Source organism: Suricata suricatta, chromosome 7 (assembly GCF_006229205.1).
Source record: "Suricata suricatta isolate VVHF042 chromosome 7, meerkat_22Aug2017_6uvM2_HiC, whole genome shotgun sequence".
NCBI lineage: Eukaryota > Metazoa > Chordata > Mammalia > Carnivora > Herpestidae > Suricata > Suricata suricatta.
In genome coordinates this window covers 43370862-43382242 of record NC_043706.1, presented here as the reverse complement: position 1 = coordinate 43382242, position 11381 = coordinate 43370862, and the positions used below count along the sequence as shown (strand labels likewise).

Here is an 11381-nt window from a genome sequence, read left to right as displayed (position 1 = left end):
ACCTTAACAACAATCTTATGTTTTCCTCTGAGTCCTGTGTTTTTCCCTTTGCTCAAAGCAAACAACTGTAACATATAATGCTCTTGCTCATACTAATGGTACACACATCCCATCTTCCTGGGTGCTGGGTCCAGGATAAACAGACACAGTCCACGACTTTGCAGTTTCTAGCTCAGCTGCAGCGGCGTGTGTTGGGGGTGGGGTGGGGACAGTGATGGGTCCCCAGCATTCTGAGAGAAGCCTGGTTTGCAGAGGGAGAAAATCAAAGGGGCCCAGGAATCAGAAAAATGTTATCTGGAAGACATGAGATTTGAAGAGTTGGGGTCAGGGAAGGACATTCTTCATAGGTTTCCCAGCCATGGGGAAAGGTGGGGCAGAAGGGACCGAAAAGGGGACGAGTGTAGTGGCGGCTCTGACGTGAATTCAGAGAGGTGTCCAGTGCCCAGCAGGGAAAGGGCTGGAAGACAGGTAGAAGTGTTTGGCCTTAGTTCCTAGGCTACAGAGAGATTTTAAGCATGTGAATCCTATCATGAAGATTGCATTTGAGGGAAATTGCTCTGACTACGGGATGGAGAACAGATTGGAGGGGAGCCAAAGGTCTACAAGAAGACCACTGGTGTGATTTTAGCTCAGTGATGCATTTGTGGTCTGTGCCTGCTCACACCCCCAACCCAGCATTTTCCATCACCCCCCGCACTAGCCTCTGGGTGCCCTGCATTCGAGGGCTGACTGTCACCCCTCAGGACAAAATGTCTACAGTCCAGGCCTCTTGATAACTCAGCTGGTTAAAACTAACACACCCATAGTTCCAACCTTCTTCCTACAACCAGGACTGGCTTCATGGGTGTGTAACTGTACAGTAGCATAGAGCCCATTTTGAAAAGGACCTTATAGTTGGCTTCATGTTATTCATATTCTTCTGTCGCCATCTTGAAATCCTTTTTTTTTAAGTTTATTTATTTTGGGGGAGGGGCACATGCAGGGGAGGGGCAAAGAGAGAGGGAGAGAGAGAGAATCCCAAGCAGCCTCTGCCCTGTCAGTGAACGAACTCACCAACAGTGAGATCATGACCTGAGCTAAAGTCTAGAGTCTGATGCTTAACCAACTGAGCCACCCAGGTGTCCCACCATCTAGAAACCCTTAAATTTTGGATAAATGGTCTGCCATTTTTATTTTTGCACTGAGCCCAAGTGATATAGGATATTCTGCTTCCAGCAATCTGTGGATGGTGGCCTTCAGATAATTCCTTAAGCCCTAAGGCCTGTGACTTTGTTCCAAGATTAGGCACAGAATGTCACCAGCATTTCCAAAGACAGAAAGGAGAGAGGCTTTCCCTATGCTGGCGAACAGGCTCTTCCAGGCCTGCTCTGAACTGCCTTCCTCCAGTGGCTCTGTAACACAACATTTGGACTGTGGCCAGAAAATGCTTCAGCTCAAAGGGAGACGATGAGGGCATTCTTGATTTTTTCAGAGTTAAACACTTGGAGAAACTTCAGGAAGAAAGCACTTGGTAAAAGGTAAAAAAGCTAGCTGGCCCCTCAGCTCCCTGCCTGCTGCTCTGCTCATTCGCACTTTTCATGGGTCTTAGCATGTTTATTCTCTTCCCAGTGGCCAAAGGACAAGTTTAAATTTCTTATTTCCTCTAGGGAGCCTGGAGAAAGGCAACAGGCACCAAATACAGGAAATCATGTGGAGAGGATCTCTTATTTATTATGGTTCCCATATTACTTCCCCTCCCCCAGCCTCCGCCCCCACCTCCAGCCACACTGAGTCTTCCAGCTTTTTCCTGCAGCAGAAGGACAGAAGGCAGTTCACCTCTGCTCCCTAAGGTCTGTTGAGCCCTGAGGATCTGAAGTCTGGTCTTGTGAAACCCCACCCTCCTCTGGGTGTGTGACTGACGGGGAGCCCCTTGAGTTACACCTCACCTAAGAGGTTCCTGGGAAGATCTCCAGTACAGGGTCAAATTTCAGGAGACTTCAAGCCACACAGAAGAGAAAGGTAGGTCCCTGAATTCTTTTGTTCTGTTTTGATGTGAATCAAACTCTTCTGGAGTAGATGTGTATATCCTAAGATGTGTTTTCAACATGTGTGTCTTGTTGAGATTTACTGATTACTGGACCGTGAGAAAAATTTGTGAGTGGAGAGATGACATTTGTTTTTGTTTTTTTTTTAATTTGAACATCTTTGGATAAAGAATGCCAACTAGCATGGTACAGAAAACATGAACCTGATTCTTATTTTCTCTGGAGGACAAATATCCTTAGAAGTTGCATTGTTTTGGCTTCTGCATAAGGGACAAGTTTACCATCTGCCTTTTCTTTTTAAATCATAGACTTCTACCATGTTTTTGTTGTTTTTATTTTTCACTTTCAGAGTTTGGGGGTTTTTTTTGAGGGGAGTGTTAAAAATCAATCTGAGTTCACAGAGGATTTTCTGACAAAGAGAAATAGATGTGTCTACTTTAGAGTATCTATAAGTTATAATTAAATGAATAAGCATTTTGTTTAGGATCTGGTGGACTTCCGTGGTATTCTCCAGATTTTGCTATGAAACAATGGCTGTCTCTGTGGTTTCCTGAAATTAGATGAAAGCAGTGACAGTGTCTATCAAGTGATGGCTGAGAGGCTGATTTTACTTACTCCATTGTGACCATTGCCTGCAACCCTTAGCTGGTTGCTTTTGTTGGTCACTATTGGGAATCCAAGATGATGTGTGAACTGAGACCTGGAAAGGGGTCAAGTTTTATTCAACTAACACTATATATTTCTCTGGATTTTTGTTTTTGCCTTTTATGTTTTTAGTGTTTCATTTTTATCATCACAACCAGCCCTTCCTCTGGGAGAAATATTTTATGGTGACTTCACAGAATATCAGCCAATTTATACCCATTTATTGAACACTGATGATTCTTCCGAAGCTTTAGTTCAGATGCTCATGATTTCTTGCCACTTGTGAATTCTACCTCAGCATAGTCTCTCTCCATTCCATCCTGCATATACTGCTACAGAGGTCTTCGGGAAACGCATTTCTAATAATGTCACTCTCCTCAGTGAAATATTTCCTTTGCCCCTATTGCTTATCTCCTTACTACCTAAAGGGTAGTCCACTTTGGGACCAGCTGCATCACACATCACTTGGGAGTATGTTAGAAATGCAAATTCTCCATTCCCTCCTCAGACTTAGTGAATCTGTATTGTAACCAGGTCCCTGGTGATTCATATGCACATTAAAGTTTGAGAAGCCCCAACTTAAGGAAGGTGCACGAAACCTTCAAAGTTTTCTCCTTTTCATCCCATCCAGCTTTTCTCTTACCACTTGTCTTTCTGGCTGTACTGAACACCTTCTGTTTCCCCAGTATGTGAGAGCTCTAAAGCTTACCTACATTTCTGTGTGCTGTGTGCCCAGGAGGCTGCCATTCATCTGCTCTGCCCAACTACCACTGCAGCCTGATTAGCTACCCCTTCCTCCCCTCATCCAGTCCACCTCAGACCATGTGTCTCTCAAGTCTATGTCTTTATGGCACTTGGTGAAATGCTGCTGTCACAGTCCTTGGCACATTAAATTATGGTTGCTATGCTTATTTTCATCCATCAGGGGTTATTGGTTTTTTATTTCGGAAGCTACAGCCCTTCAAACAAATTCCGTGTGTATAGCATGTGCTCAATCATTGTTTAGTGAATTCATGAACAAATGAATGGATATATTGTCTGAAGAACCCAAATTTATGACCAGCCTGTGGTCTACAGTTTGCAGTTTTCCAGGGAGATTGTCAATTCCCACAACATTTTCCCATGCTATCTTTTACAAGATTTTGCTGAAATTATTTTTTTGTCCAGTATTTTGAGTACCTACTATGTGCCATACCTTTCAGAATCTATTTCTTTATGTCTCTGTGGGTAGCCTCTCCCATTAGGTGTTTCTCTACCTGTGTCCCTCCTTCTCTACCACTTCAGGTCAGAGACTTACTCATTTCTCAGCAACTATGTACTGAGCACCTTCCACCTACCAGATACTGCACTATGTGGCAAGGATACAATGACAAACGACACAGATGCAAATACTGCTGCCATGCAGCTCCCTGTACAAAGGACATGTTCTTTATTATTCTCTATCCCACTTCTCCCTGAAAAGCATTGAGGAAAACTGGAAGTCTGATCTGTAATAAAAACTGGCATATCCAGGTAAAGGCATTGGGCACTAGAAGGCAGTATGATTTAGCAGAAAGAAAGGTGGGCTGTGCTTTAGTTAGTCCTGATTTAGTCCTGCACCTGTAACTCACTTACCATATATACTAGGGTGGGGCCACATCCATTCTCTGAACCTTGATTTTCTCAATGGTGAGCAAGACACAGAGCTCTAAGGAGAAGCTCCTGTCTTCATGAGAGACTCCAGGGAGCCTCTGCACTCCCCTTCTCTCAGGCTGCATGATTATTTGAAGGATGATGCCCTGTAGTTCTCTGAGTCAAGATGGCAAAGAAGAGCTCTTAAGGGAGTCATTGCAGTACTATGCCATGTGCTCAGCCATCAGGCACAGTGTGACAATGGTTCCTAGGGAGCAGTGCCCTGCAGCTTAAAGAAACCCATTTGGCATTAGTTGCTGGGTCTAGAGCTGGTTGAAGTAGGGCAGCTAAGGAAGGAGACTGTGTCATCGTCAGGCAATCTCTCTTTTTGGAAAGCAGACAGAAGAAGGGAAGAATACAGATCTGCCAAGTAGTGCAGGAAAAAAATCTAAAAGCTTAAAGACATATAGCCAATTCCGGACCCCCTCTGTGGCACAGCTACAAGGATTCTGTTTTTCTTTTTCCACCTAAAGATTTATGTCCTAACCATATTTCCTCTAGAATCAAATGTTGTGCAGGACATAGTGTCCTTTGTTCCCATACTTTGCATTTCCATGGGATGTGTGGACGGCTGGGAGGAAGCAAATACCTTCTCTTTGTGTTCCAGACACAACCACCAGCTCAGTCTGAAGCAAACTGCTTAAGTAATCTCAGGGAATGACTCTCCCTCTTCAAGCCTTCTTGTCTTGTTCCATCATCACCTGGAGCTTCCAAAAGAAATGCTTCCCAGCCTTTCTGGATTCTTTCTTGCTTCCTATTCCTCATGCATCTCTTTGCCTCCATATTTCCTGCACACACACCTTGTCTACAGTTGCCTTTCAGGAGCCAGTGTTTTCTGCTTGTCATTTCCTAACCTTTCATGTGAACAATACTCTTTATTAGTAAGCACATGTGCTAGCAACAAGAGGGACATCATACAAGATTTCTAATGACTTTTCAGCAATCTCACAACATACTTCAGATCGCCCTTGGCTGTACCTGGTCAGTATTTCTTGTTTAATCAGAGGCATGTGATGGGCTAGAAGGAGGCAGACATGGTTTTGAATCCCCCTTCTGCCATTTTTTAAAATAAGTAGCTGTATCTTGTCAGGTCTGAGTTTTGTTTCTGGAATTGCAGATCATCTTTACCACAGAAGGTTCTAGAGATTAACCAGCTTAAGTACCTAATGTGTTGCCCGAAGAAATCCATCAGATCTTGAAAGAGGAAGCTGACCAAGATGGTGAAAATGAGAAAATTGTCATTTGCAGATTGGTTGAAGGAACCAGGAGATATTCAAAGTATAAAGTTGCTCTTACAACACGTGAAGGTTGACTTCAGATATTTAAAGACTGCTCTATGTGGAGAAAAAAGTCAGCAGGAAGATTGATGAGTGGAATTTGTAGGGTCACAAGTTTTACTTCAATGTGTGGAAGGGCTTATCCACCATCAGGACTGCCTGAGACAGGGTGAGCTGCCTGGTGGCGTGGTGAACGCCCTGTCCCAGGCACTGTGCCAGCACCCTGGAAGCCCATGGCCGGGGTGTTCCCAAAGGGATGCCCGCACTGGGTGGAGTCCGGGTGATGACCTCTCGGTCCTTCCTGCTCAAAGCTACCAGGAGTCTTGTGACGTCAAGGCCCCAGCCCAAATGACCAAAGGAGGGTTGCAAAAAAAATCATCAGGCTGGAGAATTATTTTGACCAGCTAGCTTGACACATCTGCAGCAATCATTTCTAAATAGGGTCTTTGCCACAATAATAGAGCTACAGTGGACGTCCAGGAAAAAGCAAAAAAAGCAATAAGTACAATGAGGGGGGGAAAGTTCACCCCAAACCACTCTTCTTGGGTTACTCTGTAACTAGATTGTGGGTTACTTCTTGTGCTGCAAACACATTCTTATTTGATGGAAAATTGCCACATTCTGGTACTTTTCCTGCTAAACTAGGGTTAGGCAAGTAACAGCAAGACCCAAAGCTTTGTCTCTGATCTCTTCTTTATCTATAAAATAGAAGCACTACTCTACGAATATGTATTCTTAGCTATTCAGAAATCTAATTTTTTGAAGTGCAAACTAAGTGCATGTACCGTTCTCTAAATTGCAGGGACACAAGCAGAATACTTGACTCTTAGGGACAGAGGAGAACTGGCTGGAGCTGTCTGCCTGCTCTAAGTTGAGGTCTTTAGCCAGTGTTCCCACCTGCCTTTCCTTTGTCTGCTAAATGGGCCCCAGCCAATAACAGCCTCTCTGCCAGTTAAGAACCTAGAGACTTAGGGCAGGAAGAATTTAGTGTAGGTGGGTCCTAAGCATTTGCACCATCTACTGCGGGGCAGCCCTAGGTTTCTTGGCTAATACTTTATCCCCCCTGGACTCAGAAGAGCAGGCTGACATGTGGTTTTGAACCCTCACGTCTTCTGCAGTCACTTATGCAGCAGCTCGGTATGCCATGCTTTACCAGTCTTATTGTGGAGTCCCGGAACAAAAGGACACTAGTCCTTCCAGCAGAAATGGGTGTCAGCAAATGCTAACATTCTGTCAAATCAAAATAACACCATGATATATTTTATTCTCCAGGTTTACCTGAAGGCTTGCTTTCTTTAAACCCAGGTTACAAATAAAATTCTTTGAAATATAATCAACTGTGCATGGCAAAATCATAGAAACCCATGCAGACCAGTGTGTTTATTTTTAGATGCACATCAGCCTGGCCAGCATAGCAAAGCAACTGTCTAATGTCCAAGCTATGGCCCTGGGAATTTCCTCTAACAAGGCTGTGTTTCCGTGCATTGTTACAGTACAAAGGGCAGGAGGCCTGAGTGGAAGGCTCATGGTAGCCCCGCCCAGAGAGAGATCTGGGATCTGTCATTCCCTCAGTCTACATGGTCCTGAGTGCCGGGGTCAACATGGAGGTCGCCTGCCAGCTCTGGGCAGATGCAAATGAATACACATGTATGATTATTTCATCTAAAAATATCCCAGAGACCAGTGATGGCATTTCAGAAATAAAGGCTCAGCTTTCTATTGGCAGCAGAGGATCTAATCCTTACCCATGCTGTGAAGCAGATTCTGGTCTAGCCCAGAAACGGGATGTCGTTCAAAGATCCTGCATTTGACTGCAATTAATAAAGGGGTTGTCAAGCATTTTGTAGTAAAAAAAAAAAAAAGCATCCATGCACATACATACAGCCACACACACACACACACACACACACACACACACACACACACAGAGCAGGTATCAGAAATCTATCTGAATCACCGGGATCTTTGCTGTTATCTTAGGCCAGTTTCTGTTCTTTGATTTATTTGTCTACAAAATGGATGTGACAAACCTCACGTCCTATCAGTTTAGGAAGGAATAAGGTATAATAGTACAAATAAACCAACTTAAAGTAGAACTTGGCTTAGGGTTTTGCATTGGGGCCTAATATGCTTTGAGCTCCTTACAAGAAATGACTAAAAATATTTACCATCAAGTCTTGAGGGCTTTTCATTGTTGTTTTGGGGGTTGCTTTTTACTTTTTATTTGTTTGTTCATGTTATCTTTTATTATCTTTGTTGCTACTACAGTAAAAGAAGCCACTAGGCTTCTTACTTAATTGGCACACTTTGCTAGTAGAGTGTTCATGTCTTTGTCAAGCTGTCCCTACAGCTGGGGAGGGTCACTGTGTTAGTACTCAATGTTGCCACACTCAAAGTGTCTGGGGGTCACTAGGGAAGAGGCAGGGGTGGGTCTCAGGTCTGCACAGGGCAGTCCACATCCACTCCGTGTGGGGGCTGCGGCCTGCATTCTAACAGCCCTGGATGGGGACAAGGCTCCTTCACAATCAGGTCCAAAGGGCTAGGAGACCCGCACGTACAAATAGCAGTCCTGGGCTGGGATCCTTGGACTCAGCTAGTAGGTGGATGTCCAGGCCCCCTCCAGGTCCACAGATGCAAGAAAAGGTGTTCTAACCCTTTGGTGAAAATGCAAGAATGTTGTTAAAAATGCCTTTATGGATTGTTTTGTTTGCGAGTGTTTATTATCAGACACCCCTCAGGGGTTCACAGGGCAGGTTGCGAATGTCCGAAGTGGGGCCTGGGAATTTCCTTCTACAAAGGCTGTGCTTCCTCTCTTTGTTAGTCCTCAGAGAACAAGTGGAAGCATTACTAGAGATCCTTACTTAACCCTTTCTCCTGTCTACTATTCCCATGTCCCCACATCACAGAAGAGTCACGTTTCCAGCCTTCTAAGAAAAAGAAAGTTTTCAGACTTGGGTTGTGTATGTGCCCCTGCAGGGTTGCATGTATGTGTGCATGTGTGTCAGTGTGTGTATGTGTGGGTGAAGAGGAAATGGGCAATAAAGCACAAAACATCTCATTTAAAAAGGATTCTTTCAGTACCATATCAAGCACCCCATCGTTGTCTAGACCAGGTGAAAAGTCTATTTTCTTTACCATATATGCTATACAAAAAAATGCCGACCTGACTTCAGTTCCCTGTCCTCAGGGCAGGACCCGCCTAACATGATAGCCGCTGTTTTCCTTTAGAGTCTGCTTATCGGCTAATGAAGGAGCACCATGAGTTGGAGATCATCCAATCAACTAAGTTATTTATTGAGCATCTGCTACGTACCTAAACGCTACCGGGTGCCCAGGGAAAGCAGGAGTTCTGCCTGCAAGAAACTTTAAGAGTATATGACAGTTAAACACACACACACACACACACACACACACACACACACACTCATATGTTATAAGTGAGAATGCAAAGAATCCAAATAACTGTATAGCCTAAGTCTAGGACAATCAAAAGGGATATATGAACCATCGCACAGCTGGAGACTCTAATTATCACTATTTTCATGGTGACTCCACTGTCCACAAATCTCCAAGCCAAGTGTGCGAGTGCACGTAGACATATACGGGTTCCTACATGCATACACACATCCCTCCCAGGAGACAGCTCTGCCTTCCCAAAGGAAGTAAGTCCCTTGCTTTCTCACCACCAATTCCATGAAAGGATCTTTTTCAACACTCATCTCTTCCTTTTCCTTTCCTCTCTCAAGAGAAGAGATGACCTTTCCCTGTATCCAGAGGTCAGGTCTCCTCTCCCTCCCCCGCACCCCAAGTGGCCTTGCTACTCTCCTCTGTGACTGGCTCTTTGCCATTATCACTGAATTCTACTTCAGGTCCTTCTTAAAAAATTTTTTTTTAAATGTTTATTTGTTTCTGAGAGAGTCAGCGTGTGAGAGAGGGAGCGGCAGAAAAAGAGGGAGACAGAATCTGAACAGGCTCTAGGCTCTGAGCTGTCAGCACAGAGCCCAAAGTGGGGCTCAAACTCACGAACCACAAGGTCATGACCTGAACCAAAGTCGGATGCTTAACCAACTAAGCCATGCAGGTGCCCCTACTCAGCTCCTTCGTAATTCAAAACTATAGGAACAGCAGATCTTCCCCACCCCACACTGCTACTTCATCTTCTACTTCTCTTCCCAAATAAATTTTTGAAGAATTTTGGATGTGCCTGTCTTCAAGTCATCACCAACCACTCACCTTGAAACCTGCTCTGTTCTGTCTTCCCATGTGCCCTCCCCCATGCACCTTGGGGAATGCTCTTGCCAGGATTCTCTTTGACCTCAATGTCCCCGAACCCATCTTTGTTGCTCACAGCACTTGCTGTTGACTACTGCCCCCCTCAGTCTGGTCCCTGCCTGCTGGGACACTACAGCCTTACTCCTGCTTCTCTCGCTGGGCTTTCCCAGTTTTCTTTGTTGGCGTCTTTCTGTCTGCTGTTCCCCTCACTTTACCAATGGCTGTGATCTGGACCACCTTCTCCCCTCCATCTATACCACCTCCCTGCTACACATTTGAGAGAGAGCACACATGCAAGCAGGGGAGAGGGGCAGAGGGAAAGAATCTTAAACAGGTACCAATGTCAGTGCAGAGCCTGACATAGGACTCAATCCCACAACCCTGGAATCCTGACCTGAGCTGAAATCAAGAGTTGGACGCTCAACTGAGTGACCAAGGTGGCCCCTCTAGATCCCATTTTAAATGCCACCCGATTACTTCCTTTTTAGGTCTCTCCATCCATGCGAAGGACTCGCCTCTCTTCCAGCTGTTCTCACAGCACATCTGTATTTGTATCCATAGCAATTGTTCACATACGTGTGTTCCCAGAATGCAGGGATGCTGTCTTATTCATCTTTTTATTCCTAGCCCCTGGTGTGGTTTTCAATAAATGTTTGATAAAGAATTGGGAAAAATGTCCTTTCACAGACAGACATTTTGGTAAACTGATCCCTGAACTTGAACAACAACTTTACGTTTTGCCATGAATGTATTAGCAAGCTTTGGTTTTAATATATCTTTTATAATGTTTATTTATTTTTGAGAGAGAGAGAGACAGAGCACGAGTGGGGAGGGACAGAAAAAGAGGGAGACACAGAATCCAAAGCAGGCTCCGGGTTCTGAACTATCAGCACAGAGCCCAATGTGGGGCTTGAATCCACGAACTGTGAGATCATGACCTGAGCCGAAGTCAGATGCTCAAACAACTGAGCCAACCAGGCTTCCTAGTTTTAATATAATTTTTTAAAGTTAAGCTATGTACACGTAGGATACTGATCATATTTCACCGTTTCTCAAAATGTAAATCACAATTCTTAAAACTTCAGGTTTAAGTTTGTAATCCCTGTTTAAATGTTGAGTTGAACTTCACACTGAATTTAAATTTCTCCTCAGGGAGAATTTCCAAATGTATCATGAATGATACTGTATTTTCATGTCCCTGAAGTGGGGTGGCCATGTTGCAGCAAAACTCCTGTCTTGTTAAGGTCGCCCCCTTACCATGAAGCTGCTGTTACATCAACTGCACCTGCAGATCATTTGAAGCCAGAGATTGATTTGCAAAGTTGTCTGAAGGAGAATGTGGAGGCCACAGGAGAATGAGCCTGAACACTGAGTCAGTGCAGAATCCACCTGACCTGCTGTCTCCCAGGAGCCTGTGGGGCAGGAGAGGACTTGGAGGACTAATGCCCGGGGCTCAACCAACTCTGCATCCTCCTTTGGGCTAGGAGGAAAA

At 44.6% G+C, this 11381-nt stretch overlaps 1 protein-coding gene across 6 annotated transcripts in view; it reads left to right on the top strand.

The window, feature by feature from the left end:
- Positions 1-1803: 1803 nt before the first annotated feature.
- ADGRF5 (adhesion G protein-coupled receptor F5) overlaps positions 1804-11381 on the top strand; it is a 99067-nt gene continuing 89489 nt past the window's right edge. For all 6 annotated transcript variants that reach the window (XM_029945253.1, XM_029945255.1, XM_029945251.1 and 3 more), the window contains exon 1: positions 1804-1998. The gene's annotated coding sequence lies outside the window, so the exon portion shown is untranslated. The remainder of the gene's footprint in view (positions 1999-11381) is intronic.